The sequence below is a fragment of the Uranotaenia lowii genome, chromosome 3, assembly GCF_029784155.1.
Source record: "Uranotaenia lowii strain MFRU-FL chromosome 3, ASM2978415v1, whole genome shotgun sequence".
Taxonomy (NCBI): domain Eukaryota; kingdom Metazoa; phylum Arthropoda; class Insecta; order Diptera; family Culicidae; genus Uranotaenia; species Uranotaenia lowii.
The window spans coordinates 12,570,774-12,591,295 of NC_073693.1; the positions used below are offsets into that span (position 1 = coordinate 12,570,774).

Here is a 20,522-nt window from a genome sequence, read left to right on the forward strand (position 1 = left end):
TAGTTTGAATTTTTGTTCAAACTGCACAAGAAAATGACCACACAAGGCGAAATAATCACCAAATTTTAGTTTTAAATCGACCAAAAGCCCGTTGCATATTACTTTTAGCGATTTTGAAAAGCCAAATATTGTTCGTTGCATTAAAATGCATCAATGCATATTTTTCTCATAATTTTAATGATTGTCAATTTTAAGAAAAAAAATTGATTTTGTGAAAAATTCAATACATTTGCCAGTTTTTTCCATAACTATTTTTTGGGGCGGGAGCCGGGGAGCGAGCGGAATAGCCTACCTTGTATATTTCAAAGTACTATGGTTTTTTTTTTCTCTTTCTTTTGGCTGTAGACCTATCGATCCAGAAATGCCAAGTCTTGTGGATTTTTACTGTTTTGTTTTTATTTACAGTTCGCGTGTTATTTAATTCGACCGTTTATTCCCATATCATGGGGTTAGTGATATTTCATTAGTTAAGTAACATTTACTATTTATTGACTTTAATTTGATGTTCATTTATTGATTAAGTATCTTCAGATGTTCCTCTTTGTATTTCTCAAAAAGTCGGACAGATCCTTATACTCTGATATGCTATTATTTCTAAGTATTTCAATTAAATCTTTTTTGTTGACCAGTATATCATAATTTGTTCTTAGTTGATTGAAGTTGATGCAGTCATACAGTATGTGATTGATGTTTTCTACGGTTCCACAAAATTCACATAGGTCGGAGTTAATTAGGTTCCACCTTGCCAGTCTATCCTTTGTGTACTATGGTTTATTATTTAGAACTCATAGCGTCGTCATACTAGGCGTCAGGAAGAAAAAGCGTAAATAAAAGGGTTCTTTGATCGTGATTTTTCAAATAACATGAAACGTTTCATGTCGTCGATGAACGGCGACTTCAACGTCGAGACGTTCATGAACATTTGTGACGTAGCAATCAAAACATTGAAAAAACTCATTCTCACACTCGTGCAAGGGCAGTCTCGTCCTCACCTATAGATAAACCACATAGGTTATAGCTAGAGTTGCTATTCTCTGAAGGTTTGCTAGTTTCTTCCGGGCCGTAGCTTGCACAATTTTGGTCTACCATACTAAAGAAGCATACGAGAATTTGGGTCTTATTATAGCTGTAAATATCCAATGGATAATTTTCGGCCTAAGTCCCCATTTTTTCCCTACTCCTTTGAGGCAAACCCATAGATCTGTTGTAGCCTTGGCTATTACTTGCTCTATCTGCGGATTCCATGATAGCTTTGAATCTAGTATAATGCATAAATATTTCACCTGTGATTCGAAGTTTAGCACTTCCCCGTTTCATTTTTGAGGTTTTAGTGCAGTTTTTCGTCTCGTAGTGAATGCTATCACAGTAGTTTTGGAAGGGTTGATGGTCAGGCCTTCTTCCCTGCACCAGAATAGTGTGTAGTTAAGTGCAGATTGCATTCTGTTTGACAACACATTCTCATGTTTTCCCCAAACTATTATTACTACGTCATCTGCAATGCCAATCACTTCTGTTGGGAGCAATTTTTCACCACTGTGCGGAACTGACGGAAAATAGAATACATAAAAGGAAAGGAAAATAAAAACAAAACATTGAAATCTGTTGATGTTCATGTTCATGGGCGCTGACATGTTGGAAAAAAGTTATTCTTGGTAGAATGGCGAATTTCCCATTTGTGATAGAAATGATAGCGTAAAGAGTTGGTGCAGGAATTCTATTGTGACCGTGAAATTTGTTTAGTATGACCTGTAAGAAAATTGTAATTTATTTAAATTGGTAAATCGTATGTGTTATTGATAACAGTTTTTCTAAGATAGGTCAGATTATCGTTCCAATTGTTTTGTTCGACTTCTTGGGTCTTGATGACCGACTGATGAAAGACGTGTCGTGAGTATATGTAAAATACGAACAAACATTAATAATTACATATAAAATCATTAATTCGAATAGGTTGATGACTGGAGAAAACTGTTTGTTGACAACATAAGTTCATCCCATCCGGAACTTACCGTAAGTCGTTTTTACTTTGTACAATAGAGCAGAATTTGATTTTTATATTATCAGGACTGGAAACACATCCAAGAATTGTGGTGTTGGATCGAATAATGATAGAATCGGAAAAGAAACTTGTAATGTAAGTTAATGGAATAGACATCTTAATTTTAACATTAAAACCACTCAATAAATTGTAGCTTTAAATTGTCCCAACGATAAATTTTGAGGATTTGTTTACTGAGCTCATCTTCCGGAATCCAAGCCAACAACGGTGATAAAACCTCACCTTGGGGACATCCCTTTGTTGGAGAGGCTTTGATTTAAAGTCCTTCCAAGCTTGCATAAATGGTTCTATTTATGAGCATGGCACTAGTCCAGTAAACAATTGCCGAAGGGCACCCTCGTCTTTTCGTAGCTGTTTCGATTGAACTATGAGATACGTTGTCGATGCCCCTTCAATGTCTAGAAAAGTAGCGAGTGCTATTTCTTTTGCCTCTAGGGTCTTTTCTTGTTTTTGGGTTAAAGTATGTAAGGCCGTAACCGTTGACATACCTTTTTTGTAAGCGAACTAAATTTTTTTTAGCTAACTTAAGCTGAGATACCCGTCTGTCGCCGACTGGTGCTTTACAAGGCCCTGTTTAGGCTGCCCGGGTCCTTGAACAGCTTTATCGGTGTGTGGTAGATATGTCATGGGTAGTAGATTTGCATTGAACAAAGCAATAAAAAAAGTAATAGTACAGGAACAGTAATTAAAAAGACCAGCCTTCTATCAGCAGATTTAAATTGTTCTGAAGAATTTGGCATTAATGTTCTGTGGAAACGGAGAAATTATTCGTTCGGTGTTTAAAAAAAAAAGAAAATGATTGAAAAGTATACTATACATGATTAAAAAGTTGAGAGCGTGTGATAGTCTAAGTGTTCATGTTGTACGGATGAACTACTTGGAAGGATGAGTTACTTGGAGAAGAATGAATGAACAAAAGAGGCGAATGAATGAGTTTTGATGGTCATTCTGTATTCCAAATTTCTGGATGTGTCCGATATTAGGTGCCTATGGGATTTCGAGTGGTGTTGGTGTTGCGGCAGATTTGTTAAAATTAGAAGGCACAACAAGCAAAGAAACATGTATGTCGAATGAGAGTTACCACAAGGTGGTGTTCCCTTCAATAGTTCTGCTTTCTGGATTTCTCTAGGTTATTTTCCAGATTTTACTGGAACCAAATCCATAGTATATGACGAAGTTCCTCTTCTCCAACTCTTTCATCGAAATTTCGTCTACGGTGAAAATCACTTCGAGAGTTTCGTTCTTTGCGTGGATGTCGTAAAATCTCCAGCTTCCAGTACTAAGCTCACCGTTTTGGCTTTCAATTGTAGCCTGAATCGTACCGATAAGGTCCTTGGCAGCTCCAGGTAGGTGAGCCTTCAGGATTTGATTATCTCCAACGGCGACTAGCTCAGCTCCTACCCTTGATTGATGGTGTAACTTGCCCAGTCCGATGTAGGCTTGTCAAGACACGTCCCAACCATGAAACCAGACTTGTACGAACATTGAGCGAACTTCGATTTAAGATTTTCCTGTCTTTGACCGAGAACAGCCCGTTTAATCGCCTGCTGTACCATTTTCAGTTGTTCTGTTTTCAGCTGTGTGCTGGCTGAATATTTGGCTAATATGTCTACCCTCACAGAACCAGCAACCTCACTATAGGAGGGTCTTTGTTTGGACTTGCCTTTAATTTTCTATTTTGGTCTCATTGGGCGTTTGGCCTTCTGTAGACCTTCACGAACCTCATTGGTCTGTGGTCGAGCTTGCTTTGATTCGTTTGAGTATGGCTGTCTTGCTGGGGCTTGTGGCCCTCTGGCCTTCTTGGCTCTCGATTTTTCCACACTTCCACGTTTTGCCCGCTCTCTTCGTTCATTTCCGCAGGTGAATCTAATGCGGAAGATGAGATGGATGGCACTCCCGTGAATGACTCGTTAGAGGGCTGTCTTTCGAGTTCACCTTCTGTGACTTTCATATTTTCCGGCTGAGACGAGCAGTCGGTACTTGTTTTTGTTTGTTTGTGTACATATTTTGATCCCACGAATAGCTAGAGAGGTAACGGTCAGCTCTGTCATTGCCCTGCTGTAACACAGTAAGGGCTGTATACAAAGGGATGCGCCATGGTGCCCCACAGGTTCCTTAGGATTGGGGCACCTCCTCACTTTGCTATTGTCGAGTTGATAACATTGCCCGGGCTTCGCCGCCAGCTGCGTATACACTTTTAGCTGGTTGTCATTTGTGATCATATGGCTCGTGGAGGCGTGAGGTAGGAACGAATGAGGACCAGAATTATGTTTATCATTCCTTCCAGGTTGTCAACCCACCATTTGAAGCCCAGATGCTCTCCGGCTAAGAAGTCACCCTACACCGGTCGCGGAATAATGCTGGTTAGCAACTCCTCTGCAAGACATTCATGATCCGGGTGAACCCATCGCTGACCATGCGCCAAGTACATATTGGTATCCTCACACATCCTCCGCACGATGTATCCGGCTATCGTGTCGGGTCCACAGGCGGCAAGCATGTTAATGCGTACCCCTTCGAACCTTGGACAGTTGATCACTACGTGCTCTGGTGTCTCAACTGTGTCACCGCAGGTTGGACAGAATGGCGAAGCCATATGTCCAAATCGATGATGGTGGTACTGCATGGAGCATTCGTAACCAGTCAAGATCTGCATCAAATCTACCTCTCCATGTTTCCGATCCATCCAAAATCCGACGCTAGAGACCAAGCGATGAAGCTGTCCCACTGGTGCTGTCAGTTGGAAATCGAGGTGTCTCTGGCATGTTTCCGCACATCTGGCATGTGCCTGTGCTCCGTAGCAGCTCCGTACATCTTCATCCTAACAAGACCGAGATGGGAATGACCCCCGCAAAAACATCAACTGCTACCGAGGACACTGTTCAGTATCCGTTGATAACCCGCAGGTTCATGGGCCGCTGCACACTGAAAAGCTTCTGCAGATTACACTGCCTGCTCAAGGTTGCCGCTCCGTACCGCAGAATGGACGAGGTCACGCTCGTCTGAACCCTTCTTCTGCTGCAGCGGATGCTGAGTTGTTCGACATGGCCCGCGAGAGGGCTGTCGTCACCATTGTCGCTCGTTTGCAGGCGTACTCGACATGACTCGTGAAACTCAGCCGATGGTCGATCATCACCCACAAATAGTTAATAGCACGCTTGGACTTGATTGAGTACGGTCCAGCTGCAATCGTCCCTATTTGAGATGAAATCATGTTTGTGATCAGCACCATTTCGGTCTTGTGGTGAGCCAGACGCAAGCTCTTGGAGCACATTCAACTTTCCACTTGCTCGAGCGCTACTGTGGCAAGTAGCTTGACTTCCTCTGTTTATGGGCCCGATTCCAGGAGAACCACGTCGTCGGCGAATCCCACTAGTCTCAGCAGTTCGTCGCAAACGATGTGCCACAATACCGGTCCAGGTATAGATCCTTGTGGAATCCCTGCCGAGACACTCACTGTTTCTAATTCCTCGCTGGTCATGGACTGTAGTTGGCGGTTACGGAAGTAACACTCCACCATCCTACAGATATAAGCCGGAATTTTCATATGAATGAGTGAAGACGCAATCGTTGCCCAGATTGCGCTGTTGAAAGCGATCCTCACGTCAAGGGTGACCATTGCGCAAAACCAGTCTCCTCTCCTCTTCTTCAGCTTGGCTTCTTCTGCCCCATCGATGACACGTCGAATGGCATCCACCGTGATGCGGCCTTTCCGAAAACCAAACTGTTTATCGGAAAGGTCGTTCTCGTCCTCGATGTAGAGCTGTATCCTTCTCTGGACCACCTTCTCCAGCACCTTGCCAGCCGGGTCCAAGAGGCGATATGCGGATGGGTCACTTGGTGGATTTCCCGGTTTTGGCAGAAGCACCAATCGTTGCCGCTTTCACACATCTGGGTAGACCCTCTCATCCACATACTATTGCAGTGATGACCGGAACATTTCAGGAAATTCCATGAGCGCGGCCTCCACTGCTACGTTAGGGATGCCATCCGGACCCAGAGCTTTGTTCAACTGGAGGGACTTAGTAATCTCCCGCAGTGTCGAGACCAGAAACAAACTGGAAGGTCGTTGGATCGGAGCCTAGTGTAATAAATATTCATGTTCTTTATCCTGCCAATGGACAAAGCATATCTTGTCTTTGACTGTCTTCTTACTTTTCCGAAGTTCCGGCTTCATTATCGCCCAGTACTGCTCCTTAGGACGCAGCTCCGGATAGTTCATATCCTTTGGAACAAAATGGACAGAATTGGCCTCATACCACCCCAGGACACTTTTAGAATAGTGGCATGATCTGGCCGGAGTTTCGTCGTGCTGCTGCAAGAACGGCAAAAGGCGCTTCTTGAGGCACTCATATTTGTGGATCTCGCCATTTACTGTGCTCTTTGTCACGAAAGGCTTACTCCTCAGTACGCAAGAGCAGATTGCCTGCCAAACGTGATATTTGGAGGCGAACTTCGGCATCTTCTTCTTCTCTAATTTGTCGTCCACATCGAACTTGTTCTTGCCTGTGAAAAGCTCCAACCCCGGAATTTGCTTAAAATCGGCTTTTATAAACGTTTCGTCGTCAATCACACAGCAGCCATATTTTGTCACCAACTTCTCGTAGAGCTTCCGTGCCCGAGTTTAGCCGTCGATTGTTGCCGCTTTTGAGCCAAATCACGGCTTGAGACGTTGGGATTTGCTTTAATCATCCGCTTCACCTTTCCCTCCGCTTCCCCTTCACAATACACATCAATGAGTAAGTGTGCAAAATTTGGTTGATTTTGACCCAATGGTAAAAAAGTTATGCCCTGTTGAATGTGTCGCAATAATTTCGTGTTCGCCCAAGGTATGGTTATAAAAACTGAAAAATCAACTTTCTAATTTGTAGGATCTAGCTTTTCATCATTTCACATCAAAGCCCATTGTCCGTCATATAGCTAAATCCGTAGCTAACCAAAACTGTCTTTATGCTGAACTTCGAAATTTAAAATTCCACTTTTCCAGCGGGATGCCACGTGTCTGCTGCTGAACAACCTCATCATCATCGTCATCGTAAGCGCTTGGATTACATAGGTATAGTGCAAGGTGTAGTATGCTCTACATATATCTAGTCATACCTCGAAGAGAGGGTGTTTGGTTTGGGGCCAAGAAGAGGCAGAGGAGGATAAAAGTAATTTCGAGAACCTTGGAAAATGCTTGGAAAATGAACTCTCAAACGCTCAGCTGTTGGGGCAAACGGAAGGACGGGAGCGCAACGAAAAAAAAAATTAAACTAAAATCTTAATCACCAACTGACGACGATGACTACGGCAGACGGCAGCAGCTTTCCAGGACCTTGTTGTTGTGGGAATGAAAACTCACCGACTGTACATTGAGCGTGATGGGGGACTTGAAGGGGATTAGTAGAGTGGGGGAGCAAAATCTCAGTCTGATAAATCTTAATTAAGCGAATGAAGCGGTTCAAGATTGGAACGAACCCGAGTTTCTAGCAAAGTTTTTTTTTTCGGGGAATTCCGCAAGGAAGCGAGATAAACGGGAAAATTTTCGGGAAGAAGCAGAACAGCAAATGAACGTAATGAAGTCGAGGCTAGGAAATTTGAAACGCTGAAAAATGCAGCATATTTGTACATCGAGTGGACACAGAGCTAAGCGAGTAGCTCACTCCTAGCTAACTAAGAACACTCGTTGAGGAAGGCTAGAAAAGTCAGGTCCAACTGCAGGCAACAATCTCGATTTCTTTTCCCCCAGTGTTTGGTGTGATTTTGAAATTAAAATTCAAAGGGTTTTCTGTCCAGTTGAGATTTTTCTATCAGCAACAAAAACATGATAGTAAAAAAACTATCAGTTGATTTCAGAATCAGAAAACAAAAATCAGATTCAGATTCATGTTTCACAATTCTGATTCAGAATCCAATGTTCAGATTTAAGATTCAAATTTCGGATATCAAATTCCAATTTTGGACTTTAGATTCAGGTTAAAATTTCAGAATTCTGAATTCGGATTTCAAATGTCAGATTCATATTGAAGATTGAGATTTGAAATTCAGATTTCAGATTCAAATATCAGATTCAGATTCCAAATTCAGATTTCAGATTCAGATTTCAGATTCAGATTTCAGATTCAGATTTCAGATTCAGATTTCAGATTTCAGATTCAGATTTCAGATTCAGATTTCAGATTCAGATTTCAGATTCAGATTTCAGATTCAGATTTCAGATTCAGATTTCAGATTCAGATTTCAGATTCAGATTTCAGATTCAGATTTCAGATTCAGATTTCAGATTCAGATTTCAGATTCAGATTTCAGATTCAGATTTCAGATTCAGATTTCAGATTCAGATTTCAGATTCAGATTTCAGATCCAGATTTCAGATTCAGATTTCAGATTCAGATTTCAGATTCAGATTTCAGATTCAGATTTCAGATTCAGATTTCAGATTCAGATTTCAGATTCAGATTTCAGATTCAGATTTCAGATTCAGATTTCAGATTCAGATTTCAGTTCAGATTTCAGATTCAGATTTCAGATTCAGATTTCAGATTCAGATTTCAGATTCAGATTTCAGATTCAGATTTCAGATTCAGATTTCAGATTCAGATTTCAGATTCAGATTTCAGATTCAGATTTCAGATTCAGATTTCAGATTCAGATTTCAGATTCAGATTTCAGATTCAGATTTCAGATTCAGATTTCAGATTCAGATTTCAGATTGAGATTTCAGATTTAGATTTCAGATTAAGATTTCAGATTCAGCTTTCCGATTCAGATTTCAGATTTCTGATTCAGATTTCAAATTCGGATTTCAGATTCAGATTTTAGATTTCAGATTCAGATTCAGATTTAAGATTGAGATATTGGATTTCAGATTTAGATTCAACTTCTATTTTCATGTCGGTTTTAGATATATTCGTTTTATTGTCATATTTATAAACAAAATCATTCTGTGTTTTTAATTATTTCAGTTTTTTCTGGGTATTTTCACTATTATTTTGCTTCTTTCTTTCATTTCCATCAATTTTGTCATTTTTGACATTTTAGTCATTTTAGTCAGAATTGTCATTTTTTGTCAATATTTTAAATTGTTATTTTCATTACTTTAATCATTTGTTATTTTAACCAAGTGATTTTTGCATTTTTTTTTATTTAAAATTTGGTAAATTTGGTCAAATTTGTAAATTTTGTCATTTTTTGTCTTCTAGTCATTTTGGTTATTTTTGTCATTTTTTACTGTATTTTAATTTTTTTTTCATTTTCGATATTTTTGGTATTTTTTTTTTCATTTACACATTTTTGTCATTTCAATGGCATCTGTTATTTTTATAATTTTTTTTCTAAATTTTTTTTTTTGATTTTTTAATTTTTTATTTAATTTTTGTCATTTTGAAAATGTTGGTCAAATATGTAAATTTTGTTATTTTTGTCATTTCAGATTCAGATTCCTTCCAGATTTCCAATTCAGATTTGAGATAAGAATTTTAAAATTCTTCAAATCAGTTTCTAGCTTTTTGCATGGTCCTTCGAGCCGGATTGAATTCAACGATCAGTAGATTTTGAAAAGCAATTTATCTGTTTTTTTTTTTACTGGATTGCGTTGCACCCAAAAATCCATCCGGATCACAACCATTTGCCAGATGATCCACTCATAGAATCGAGTTTTATTAATAGGTAGCGAAAGCATTTAGTAGATATATCGGAAAATAACAAATCCAAATGCCGACACACCACCTCGATGGCGCTTCCTTAGAAACTAGACATGTATGAAATATCTAGAAAGAGAAAAAAAATCGAAACAAACAGAAATGAAATAATCCTCTTTCCCGAAACCGTGTCCCGAAAAAATCCAAAGACCAAGCGCAAAGGCCAAAATCCAATTCCAAATCGTATAACCCGGAGTATAGATTTTTTTTTCGTTTCCACTTTTGCTGGTTGCCGACGCGCGTTTGAATTTCCAAACAGACGAAATGAAAATAAATAAATACATCAGGAGGAACATCGCGCGCTTGGACCAAGGAAAACAGTTTCGTTTCGTTTCGTTTTTGGGGAACAATTTTTTTCCTCATCCAGTATATTTTCTTGGACCTTTGGAGCAGCGCCTTTGTTATTGTGCCATCCATGATGAGAATGAAGGAGAATGGGTCTAGCTTAGCTTGAGCGCGTCTTATGATTTCGATTTCGACCGTCCGTCGTCTGACGCTGTGTTTATCGTTTATTCACTTCACGTGCTTATTCCTGCGATTGGAAACCGAACGAAACGAATCGGAATCGAATCGAATTTGAAAACAAAACATAACAGTAGGAGATTGGAAGAAGTCACCCACCGGTCTCCAGTTCTAACGAGGTAGTATGAGAACGAAGGAATCAATACCGACTTGTGTTTGATTGTTTCTATGCAGCGATATTTATTCTTGTCTAGGTTTTTTTTAAGAGAACGAAACTTTCCACTCTGGACTAGACTTTGTCAACGGAAGTTGTGCCATGTTTCAAGTTCTTTGTACATTGAGTGGATTAACAATACGAAAGTACCGTCTAGGAATGCGGGGAGCACAAACACTCAAGGTGCATCAAAACTATTCGAAATTTATCTTAAAACCAAAAGTTTAACAAAAACATTCTACCCAGTCTCGAAAATCCTACTATTTTTTTCGAATTCCTTAACTTCTACACCCACGAATTTATGAAAAATTGAAACTCCTCTAGGAAATCAAATGCTTTCAAACCTAACCACAAGGAGGTAACATTGGACATGGTCCTTCGAACCGGATACGAATTTTGTCGCCACTCGATCGACCTTCAACAAATATTGATTGCTGAATCGACGATTTGAATAGTGAACTTAGATACGCCAGATCCTCTGGTTTCAGCTAGAGTCAATCAAGTACTGTTATCCTAATGAATTAGCCGAATCTGTCATATCCTTAGGTTGTAGCTGATGTTTTAGAGCTCTAAGAGATTATGAACTCCTGATGAGGGAATTAAAGGCTGAAAATTATGTTAGATTGTTTGTTAAACTCTGTTTAACCAACACACGTGAAAGCAATGTTTAAAAAATTGGATTGAAGCTGAAGTTAACCCATCGTTGGGCGAATCAATTCTGTACAAATAATGTTCTAAATGTTTTTAATACATTCAGAAGAAATCATATTCTGATTTTCACGTCTTGGGAACCGCTTTATTGAGTATAAAATAATTTTTCATGAAAATCTTATGAATTTCTTTTATTTTCATAAGAAGTTCTTATCAAAAACGGGAGAAACGGCTGTGTGAAAATAAAATGAACACATCCATTCTAAGCGGCAGGGAAAAAACGCACAAGATTCTTTATCATCAGAAGCAATTCTGAAAAAATAATACATTTAAAGAAATAATTATTATGACATTGAACTATTCAATGGTTAATATATATCTATAGCAAATCATATAATTTATAAAAATGTTGGAATTATTCGTAGACTTTAAATTTTCGAAATTATTGTTATTGTTACTGGCTGACCAAAAGCGAAAAGCTTAGAGACCGAAATCAGTAACGGAATTTCCCAAGGTTTTTCCGTACATCCGCCAACAACGGACGTGTCTGCTGATTTAGAGGGAGAACTTCAAGTCCCACAACGAGGATAGAACAAATTATCTTTGCAACTTTGTTTTTTTTTTGACAAGTTGAACCGGAATGAATTTGCTGCTGATGTTCACGAGTGTGAAAAGGATGAATTTAAAGTAATAAAATTCAAGATATGGGACTCAAATCATCAATGCATCGGATAAAAATCCATATTTTTGTGGCATTTCCTGTGTTTTTAAAAAATCATATGAAAGTTCGAATGTTTTGATAAAATCATAAAACTATCTCTAGGCATGAATCATCCCAGAGGAAGGAAACCCCATACAAAAAAAAACTTATGAAAAACAAAACCTCCTCTATTATCACTGAAATGAACTTCATTTAGAAAGAGGTCCTAAGAAAATCTTATGAATTTCATTACTTTTTTTCTCCTGGGGCCTGTTCATAAGAGATTCTGATGGCATACATAATAGTATTTTTCTAAATGTTTCTTCGAAGAAATTACCAAAAAAATTCTCATTATCATCACAATACAGCAAAAAAAATGAAAAAAATGCTCAATCGAGCTAGAACAATAAATAAAACAAAATGCCTTTCAAAGAAATTTTGTAAAAAAAATTCTTATCCATTAAAGATCGCAATGTTTATACGAGCTTTTTCTAAAAAAAAAAAATATGAAAAAATGAGATCTCTGAAGGACGACTAAACTTTTGCCAAATTTGACACGAGTTGACACAGCAAACATGAAATTGTATCATAAATGATAACTAAAGTCGTTTTCAATGGTGTTGGGAATCGCAATTCCATCTGCGTAGTGAAAATATCGTAGAAAATGTCTTCTGAAGTCTGTTTAACTCGGATATGATAGAAAGTTCTGCCATGTTCTCTCTGCAACCAGCTGAGCAAAAAGATGGCTAAAAATCAGACAGGAATTGAGTGTAGTAGATATTGAGCAATGAGAAAACTGGGAAATGTTTTCGCTGGCAACGATTTGAAGGCTATTAAGAAACTCGAAAAAAACAGACTCAATTTTTTAACCTCTTCGAAATCCGAAAAATGTTTGGAAAAACAGTACCGTGACCAGGGCCTTAGGAAGAATTGACTCATGGGAGCGGGGGTGGGGGGTGTGGTTGGTTTGTGGATATTTGGGTTATTCATTGTTAAGTTTTTTTTACATAAATAGTTTTTTGTGTTAAATAGACAAAAGTTTCATCGTTATCATTTAAATGACGATTACAATTTTTATATAGAATCCATTAGTAACGAAATAGGAAACTTACTTTTATCGATGGTTGAAATCTTAAAATTTGCATCATTAAGCTTAACTTAGCTTAACATTGGCAGCAGTTCTACCACACCTATCCGGGCTATTTTATTTAAAACCTGGCAAAGTTCGGGCATTATAGTCGCATAACGAGAGTTGTTGAGAAAACAATTTAAATAAATCGTTTTTTTACCCATAGGGGAGATAAGGGCATAACGAGCACCCAGGGCATAATCAGCACTCCTTTTTTCTACAATAGTACGTTTTTTCTTAAACAAATTTTCATGAGGATTTGTTCCGTACTACCTATAGTATTAATTTTTCATCAAAAAGAAATATCCTTATCATCTTTACAGAAATAAAGTCTGCTTCATTTAATATTGGAACAAATTCTTTTGCTCATTGTGGCGCTCCTAGTGGACGGATTTGGAAACTTTTTTCACCCACGTGTCAGGAAATTCATTACCTTTCACCATGTATTTATGTCATAACACCAAACGATAGCATTTTGTAAACAACCGCCATGGAAGCCGAACGGAGAGATCAAATTGTGCACAGTTTTCTTGAAAATCCATTGTTGTCGGCATCGAAGCTAGCTAAACAGCTTAAAATGCCCAGAAATACCGTATGGCGTGTTATCAAGCAGTACAAGGAAACATTGAAGACGGCTCGGAAGCCGCATTCGAAGCGTCGGAGTGGAACTGTCGACCGGAAACTGCGTGGGAAAGTCATCAAAGCCGTCAAGAGGAATCCTAATCTTTCAGACCGCGATTTGGCCAATAAGTTCCAGGCCGTTCACAGTCCGGTGCGACGAATTCGTCTCCGGGAAGGAATAAGGTCATTCCGAGCCAGCAAACAGCCAAATCGGACGCTGAAGCAGAACAATGTGGCCAGAATCCGTGCTCGAAAGCTGTACGACCAAGTGCTGACCAAGTTCGACGGATGTATTCTGATGGACGATGAGACCTACGTGAAGGCGGACTTTGGGCAAATCCCAGGTGAAAAATTTTATTTGGCGACGGCTCGGGGGGATGTACCTGCAAAATTTAAGTTCGTGTTTGCGGATAAATTCGCCCGCAAGTACATGATTTGGCAGGGGATATGCAGTTGTGGACAGAAAACCAAAGTCTTTCTCACTGACAAGACAATGACATCAGAAGTCTACAAAAAAGAGTGCCTACAGAAACGGATTCTGCCGTTTATTCGTGCCCACGACCGTCCAGTAATGTTTTGGCCGGACCTCGCAAGCTGCCATTACAGCAAAACGGTTATGGAATGGTACGCAACGAACGGGGTCAGCGTAATACCGAAGGACCTCAACCCCCCAAACTGCCCCCAGTTCCGGCCGATAGAGAAATACTGGGCAATCACGAAGCGGAGGCTTAAGGCAAAGGGAAAACTTGTTAGGAACATGACTCAAATGAAGAACTGGTGGAATCAAATCGCCAAAACGGTGGACGAAAAGGGTGTGCGCCGCCAAATGTGCCGTATTACGGGAAAAGTACGAGAATTTCTTCGAAACAGCAATGAATAATTTTTTTGATTTTTTTTATGAAAGAGTAAAGAAAATGCTACATTTGTATGAAAAACAAATTATGAATTCGTTAATAAATGACTGAACTACACGCAATTGTTTGTGTTCCAATATTAAATGAAGCAGACTTTATTAAATAATAACCAGCTAGGTTCTCAAGTGACGAAAATATTATAATTTATGAGCACCACCAAATAAGCTTTTATGATCTTTAAATCATTTTGATCTGAAATGTGCTGTACTGTACTGTAATCTCGCGTTGCCTTTTGCCAGTCTTGTACAGATTCCGGATGATCGCTCGCTGGACCTCCGTGCAGTGCTGTGCTCGACCCATCGCTTTTCGCTGAAAACAGAGTAGGAGGAAGGAAATCTTTATTTTTTTTATTGTTTTCATGATTTACATGATTAATTTTATGGGAAATACTTACCAGGACACGAAAATGGACAAACAACACCTTTTCTTCAAATCTAGTGCGCTGAAAATGTCGGAACAGCCGAACCGATGAGCTGGTCTTATTTTTGACTTTTTTCACCCTCTGACAGCTTTCTGGTCGAGTAGAACAAACGGGTTGCTTTGATTGCAACAAACGTGCAGTATACAAAGTTGACATAGGGGGAAGTGTTCCTAAATGCGCATGTTGGGTAATATGCGCATACAGCCGATAGACGATATGGCTAGAGATTCATCATATCTAATCAGTGCAGTTTGAGGCTGATACGCTTTTAAAACATGGCATGACAAAATTAAATTGTTATATAAAGTCGAAAAAATTTAAAAATTCAAACAAGATTTTTGTCAGTTTTGTTATAATATATTGAACTTTAATCATTGTGCGTACAGGTTCAGTGAACAAAAATTTTAATGGTTTTTCTTTCTTATTCATCTGGAAATCGGAAATTCAACAAATTGAAGCTTTTGGCAAAGTTGTAGATGATAAGATATTGGAATAAGAGACAGGTTCTGAATGCCCATATCAAGGCAGGTAAAATGCCTATATCAAGAAATATAGATTAGTCTTTTAAATTTTTTACTTTCTATCATTTAAACATTAAATCTACGCTCAAATCATGATCTTACAGCGAAAAAAGAAGAACTTCATACAGATCCGATAAAAATACAATATGAACAAAATATTACCATGAAATATGGCCATATGGCATACTAAACTATGTTTCATACAAAAGAACTAGTGGTGTAAAAAATTTCACCAAAATTTCAGCCTTGACGTATGCTTTACATCCGTTTCTACCATTTTCAATTAAATTATTTCAAAATATTGCAAGTGTAAATGAAATATAGCTTAAAACATAAATATGCGCATTAAGCCCGTCGGTTTCGGAAATCGGCTATTTTGACTTCTTTTATTATAAAATTATTTTCACCAAAACTGTTAGAGATTTTAACAGAAAAATTGCTTTTACGTATAGAAAACAGATGTCCGCTCATGTGCATATAGTTTTCAGACTCCTATCTATTGGAATATGGGAGAAAATGAGTGCTTTCCTTAATATGCGCATATAGCCCGCCTCTCCCCTACTACAATAAGTGCATGCCGCTAATTTTTGATTTTTCACTTTAATCAATTTTAAAACGCATTTTTACTAAAATTTGTTAACCTGTGGCGAACAGAGCACTTTTAATCAGGGCAAGTTGAGCGTTTTTGTGCCGTATAATCTAGCAGCGAATTCGACTCGATGAAGTCAACTGAATAATAGAGCTACAGCTTGACTTGTTTCATCTGTCGATTTGGCCTATTGGTAAGGTGTCGGAGAAGTAATCAGTAGACTCGAGTTCAATTCCTGTTCGAGGCGATTTTTTTTTTCACATACCATTCATGATTGTTTTTTTTTTATTTACTTTATTTTTTATTTTTATTTGGAGTCTTTGACTACTGTCATACAGACTAGATATTAAAACTAACTTATGAATAAGTTTACAATACTATTAAAAATTAGTCGCGAATGCCATAAAGATGGTAAAACGACTATAATCGAAACAAAAAAAAAATTAAAAATTAGTTAAAAATTAGTTTACATCACGGATTGCATAAGTGCGAGACAACATTAAAAGCTTGACAACATCGGTATAAGGGGTGATTTTGTCCAAATACTGTTCTGCTTCTTGGCAACCAAAAAATCAACTGACTGCGTAGTTGTCGAGCTGGAGTATATAGGTTTAAACTCTGGAGCAGTTGGGGACAGTCAACAGCGTTGGTCAAAATATCGTAGATGAAGATTCGTTGCAGATAGTTTCTTCTTTGACTTGAAGGCGTCATTGATAGTAGGCCACACCTCTCAGAGTAAGGAGGTAGCCGTACGGGATCTTGCCAGGGCAGACGGCGTAGTGCGTATTGCAGAATTTTTTTTCTGGATTCTTTCAATTGTGGACGGAGTGGTAGGGTGCCCAAACTGGAACCGCATATTCTAAGACGCTGCGTACTAACGAGCAGAATAAAGTTTTCAATGCGTACGGGTCTTCAAAACTTGACGTATTCCGACGAAAAAAACGTGCAAAGCGAAACCTTTGGCTGTAGCCGTCGCGACATGCTGGGCAAAAGTGAGCTTTTGATCAAAAGTAACCCCAAGATCTTTTATGGAGGTTACCCTTTCGATAGAGCTTCCACTCAAAGCGTAGTCGTAAACGATTGAGGCTCTACTCCCGAAGAAGCTTATGCACTTACACTTACCGCCTTTAATTTCCATTCCATGTAAATTGCACCACGCCAGTAATCTGTCGATGTCATCTTGTAGCGCAACGTAATCCACTATTGAATCTATGATTCGATAGATTTTCAAATCATCAGCAAACAGTAGTTTTGGTGATTGAAGGCATGTTGCTAAATCGTTTATAAACAGCACGAAGGTAAGCGGTCCTAAGTGACTGCCCTGCGGTACACCAGATGGCATGTTGAATACAATAGAGTGAGTACCACGAATGTTGATAAAACCTCGACGATTAAGCAGGTACGATGACAACCATTTGGTTACCAATACAGGAAAGCCGTAGCGAGTAAGTTTTTCTATGACGATTCTATGTGGAACTTTATCGAAAGCCTTGGCGAAGTCAATGTATATTGAGTCCACTTGCAGTTTCTTATATGTTGCGGAATGCAATTCGCTGGCATAGCATAAATTTGTCAACGTTGACCGTTGATTGTTACATTATACAGCTAGTAGCATCATCCGTCAAACAAAACACCAGAAACATGATGTATGAGCATATGTTAATTCTTTGAATGCTACAAACAAATCTAGATTATTTTGTTATTGCTTTGTTTGATGAATCTACGCCTCACCGTTTAGTGCAAAATGCATCGATCATGAATGAATGAATGAAAAAAAAAACACCCTGACCAGGAATCGAACTCGAGTCTAATGATTACCTCTCCAAGACCTTACCAATAGGCCAAATCGACAGATGAAACAAGTCAAGCTGTAGCTCTATTATTCAGTTGACTTCATCGAGTCGAATTCGCTGCTAGATTATACGGCAGAAAATGCTCATCCTGTCCTGATTAATTGTGCTTTTACTGCCCCTAGGGAGTTCTCATTATGCCCCTTCAGTGACTGGTTTTCAGCTTTCGGCAAAAAATTTTAAAATGCATAGCACATGCATGCACTTTTCCAAGTTTCATCCAATTAGGCAATAGACTATTTGAGTGTCTAAACACGAAACAATGATGTAATTCACATATTATAGCTGTTCTCTATGATTAAATAAGCGTTTTCCTTAGGGTGGCCATTATGCCCTTATCTCCCCTAGTATTAATTGATCGAATGGACACAGGAAATGTTTCCAGATTGAATTCCTCAATTTGCAAAACGACGTTTGAGCCAATTCGATCACTGTAAAAGATAGTAATTACTGAAGTACATATTGACTAATAAGAACAAAATCAAGCCAGCAGATCGTGGCCTAGAGGATAGCATCCTTGTCTTCTAAGCCAACGATCATGAGATCGAATCCCGGTCGTGACATAACCTGGCACACATAGTATGATGAAGGTTGGCGGTTTTAGCATTAGTGAAATGCTAGCCGTGTATACCTTGGAATTGTACGCCTCAATGATGCAGCACATGCATGTGGATGGATCTTTTCAAGGGAACTTAGATTGCACTTGGAGATCCTTCCTAGCTATGTGTGTGCTCGTAGTGCTACCGGTAAACAACTGCAACTTCAACCAATAGTGCAGGGGTATCAAGTAGCATAGCAAAGTAAAAATAATAACGCGGGGTAAACCACAATAGTTCAACTTAATGGTCGCAGTGGACTCTCTCCCCAACAAGAAAAAAAAAAAAAGAACAAAATCAAAGCCCATATCGAATTAAACAGGCATATTCTAAAAATATTTCTCAGTTGGATCCCAAGTTTTCAGGCTATTCTGACCAATAGTTTCAGAACTAGAATTTTAAAGGTGTTTCGAAAATTCCAAAGCGATTTCCTCGAAACTCGTTCAGTGGCTCATACGACTCAATCAAAACAAACTTTAAAAATTACCAGTACGCGTTCAACTTGTTGATGTCCTAAAAAAGTTTGCTTACCACTTAAGCTGGATTGCTGGTGTAATGTAGCGCGTATAAGATGTTTTCCACAATATCACTGATTTTGAACTAACTCGTTTCGGAATAACCCCGATGAAATCACTTGATTGAAATGGATTCGCGACCTGCGCGACGCATTGATATGACCACAGGTTTTTCAGTAGTCGTGGTCTGTTTGGTTTTTTCTCTATCACGCTTTTGTTCTTATCGCGCTGTCAATGCCGTGAACTTTGTCTCGTTTTTGTTCGTTTTTTTTTTCATATGACGACGATAATGATGATCCGAGCGAACGTTGCTCTGAGCTCAAGTCTCAATCAATTAGCCAATAGTGTGTATTATCCGAACCAGCTGACTGGAACGGTATTTCTTAATTGAATGAGCGCGTTAGTGGCAAAATAATTGGCACAAATTTGACCTTCCTTTGAAAAACGAATAATTGTTAAAATTAATTTAAAACCGCCAGGATTTACTTTCCGTTTTATCGAACGGTTAGGAATTTGAACCATTGCAAAAAATAAAACTGATTGCGAAAAAGTTTATCAATCAAAATCCCACACACCCGAACCAATCAAGGCCTGCTATGCCGCCCGAAGCCGAAATGGGACCGTAATTGTTTGTTTACCTTTTTGATCCGTATCCAGCTGCGGTGTCTAAAATTAGACTGAATGGTTTATTTTTATTGGCCTCTCCTTTAGCTCCGGCACCACGAGCCAATGCAACGAATGCCGCAAAAAATATAAACACAAACACACCATAAATCACCCAAAGGGCGCTCGCGCACACACACCTGACTTCAAGAGCAACCCGAAAAGAACCTGTGGCACTGCGAATGGCGTTGCAGGTTCCTGCGATGATGGTGCCCTTCCGGTTCTCCCTTTCTCTGTGTACCGGAATGCTTATTTATGGTTAAACAAATAGCAACGCATAAATCACAGCGCGCCGGAACGTTCCACGCGCGAGGATCTTCTCGTTTCGCTTTCGTTACTTTTTTCGCCGGCGTGTTGTTGAGGCCCGTATGTGTGCCCGCCGCTCGGTATGTTTACATGCGTCCCGCGTGAGGTTTGTTTTTTTTTTGTTTTCGTTCGAGCTGGTGTGGCGGCGAACTACGGCAGACGGACGGCACAAGACCCGAGTCGAACCGAAGCCGAACAGAACTGACGGGCGTCGATCCGCTGCATGGCGGTCTGCCGGCTTGGTTGGTTTTTCGTTCTTTGCGCGAAAAAGAGTAGACTATATTCATGTGTTTATGCGGTTGCTCTAGTCGTGCGCTTCTGGCAAACATTTTTGTGTGTTCGATTGTGTGAAAGAGAACTTTTATCATTCTGTTGATTGTAGCGCTCTAGGTGTTGAGCACAGTAAGCTCGATAGTTGCAGTAGGTGAATTCGGTTTCAAATGTTCTGTTAGATTTCTGTTTTTTCTTGCTTTGATCTTTACCAACCTAAGGGTCCGGCGCCGACCCATAGGACTGAGATAAAAGATCTCCACTGCTGGCGATCCGGAGCTAGCGTCTTCACTTGCTGCCAGTCAAGGTTCTCGTCAACTGTGCGGATTTAAGCGGCTAGCCTACGCCGCGCCGCCGCG

General features: G+C 39.3%; 1 protein-coding gene across 2 annotated transcripts in view; it reads right to left on the reverse strand.

Moving 5' to 3' along the window:
• LOC129750741 (homeobox protein PKNOX2-like) overlaps positions 1 to 20,073 on the reverse strand; it is a 227,925-nt gene extending 207,852 nt beyond the window's left edge. The window contains exon 1 of one of the 2 annotated variants that reach the window (XM_055745760.1): positions 19,563 to 20,073. The gene's annotated coding sequence lies outside the window, so the exon portion shown is untranslated. Of the gene's footprint in view, positions 1 to 18,940; positions 19,075 to 19,562 lie in introns of those variants that run through there. The other variant, XM_055745763.1, reaches the window with a different exon arrangement.
• Between the last annotated feature and the right edge of the window lie 449 nt (positions 20,074 to 20,522).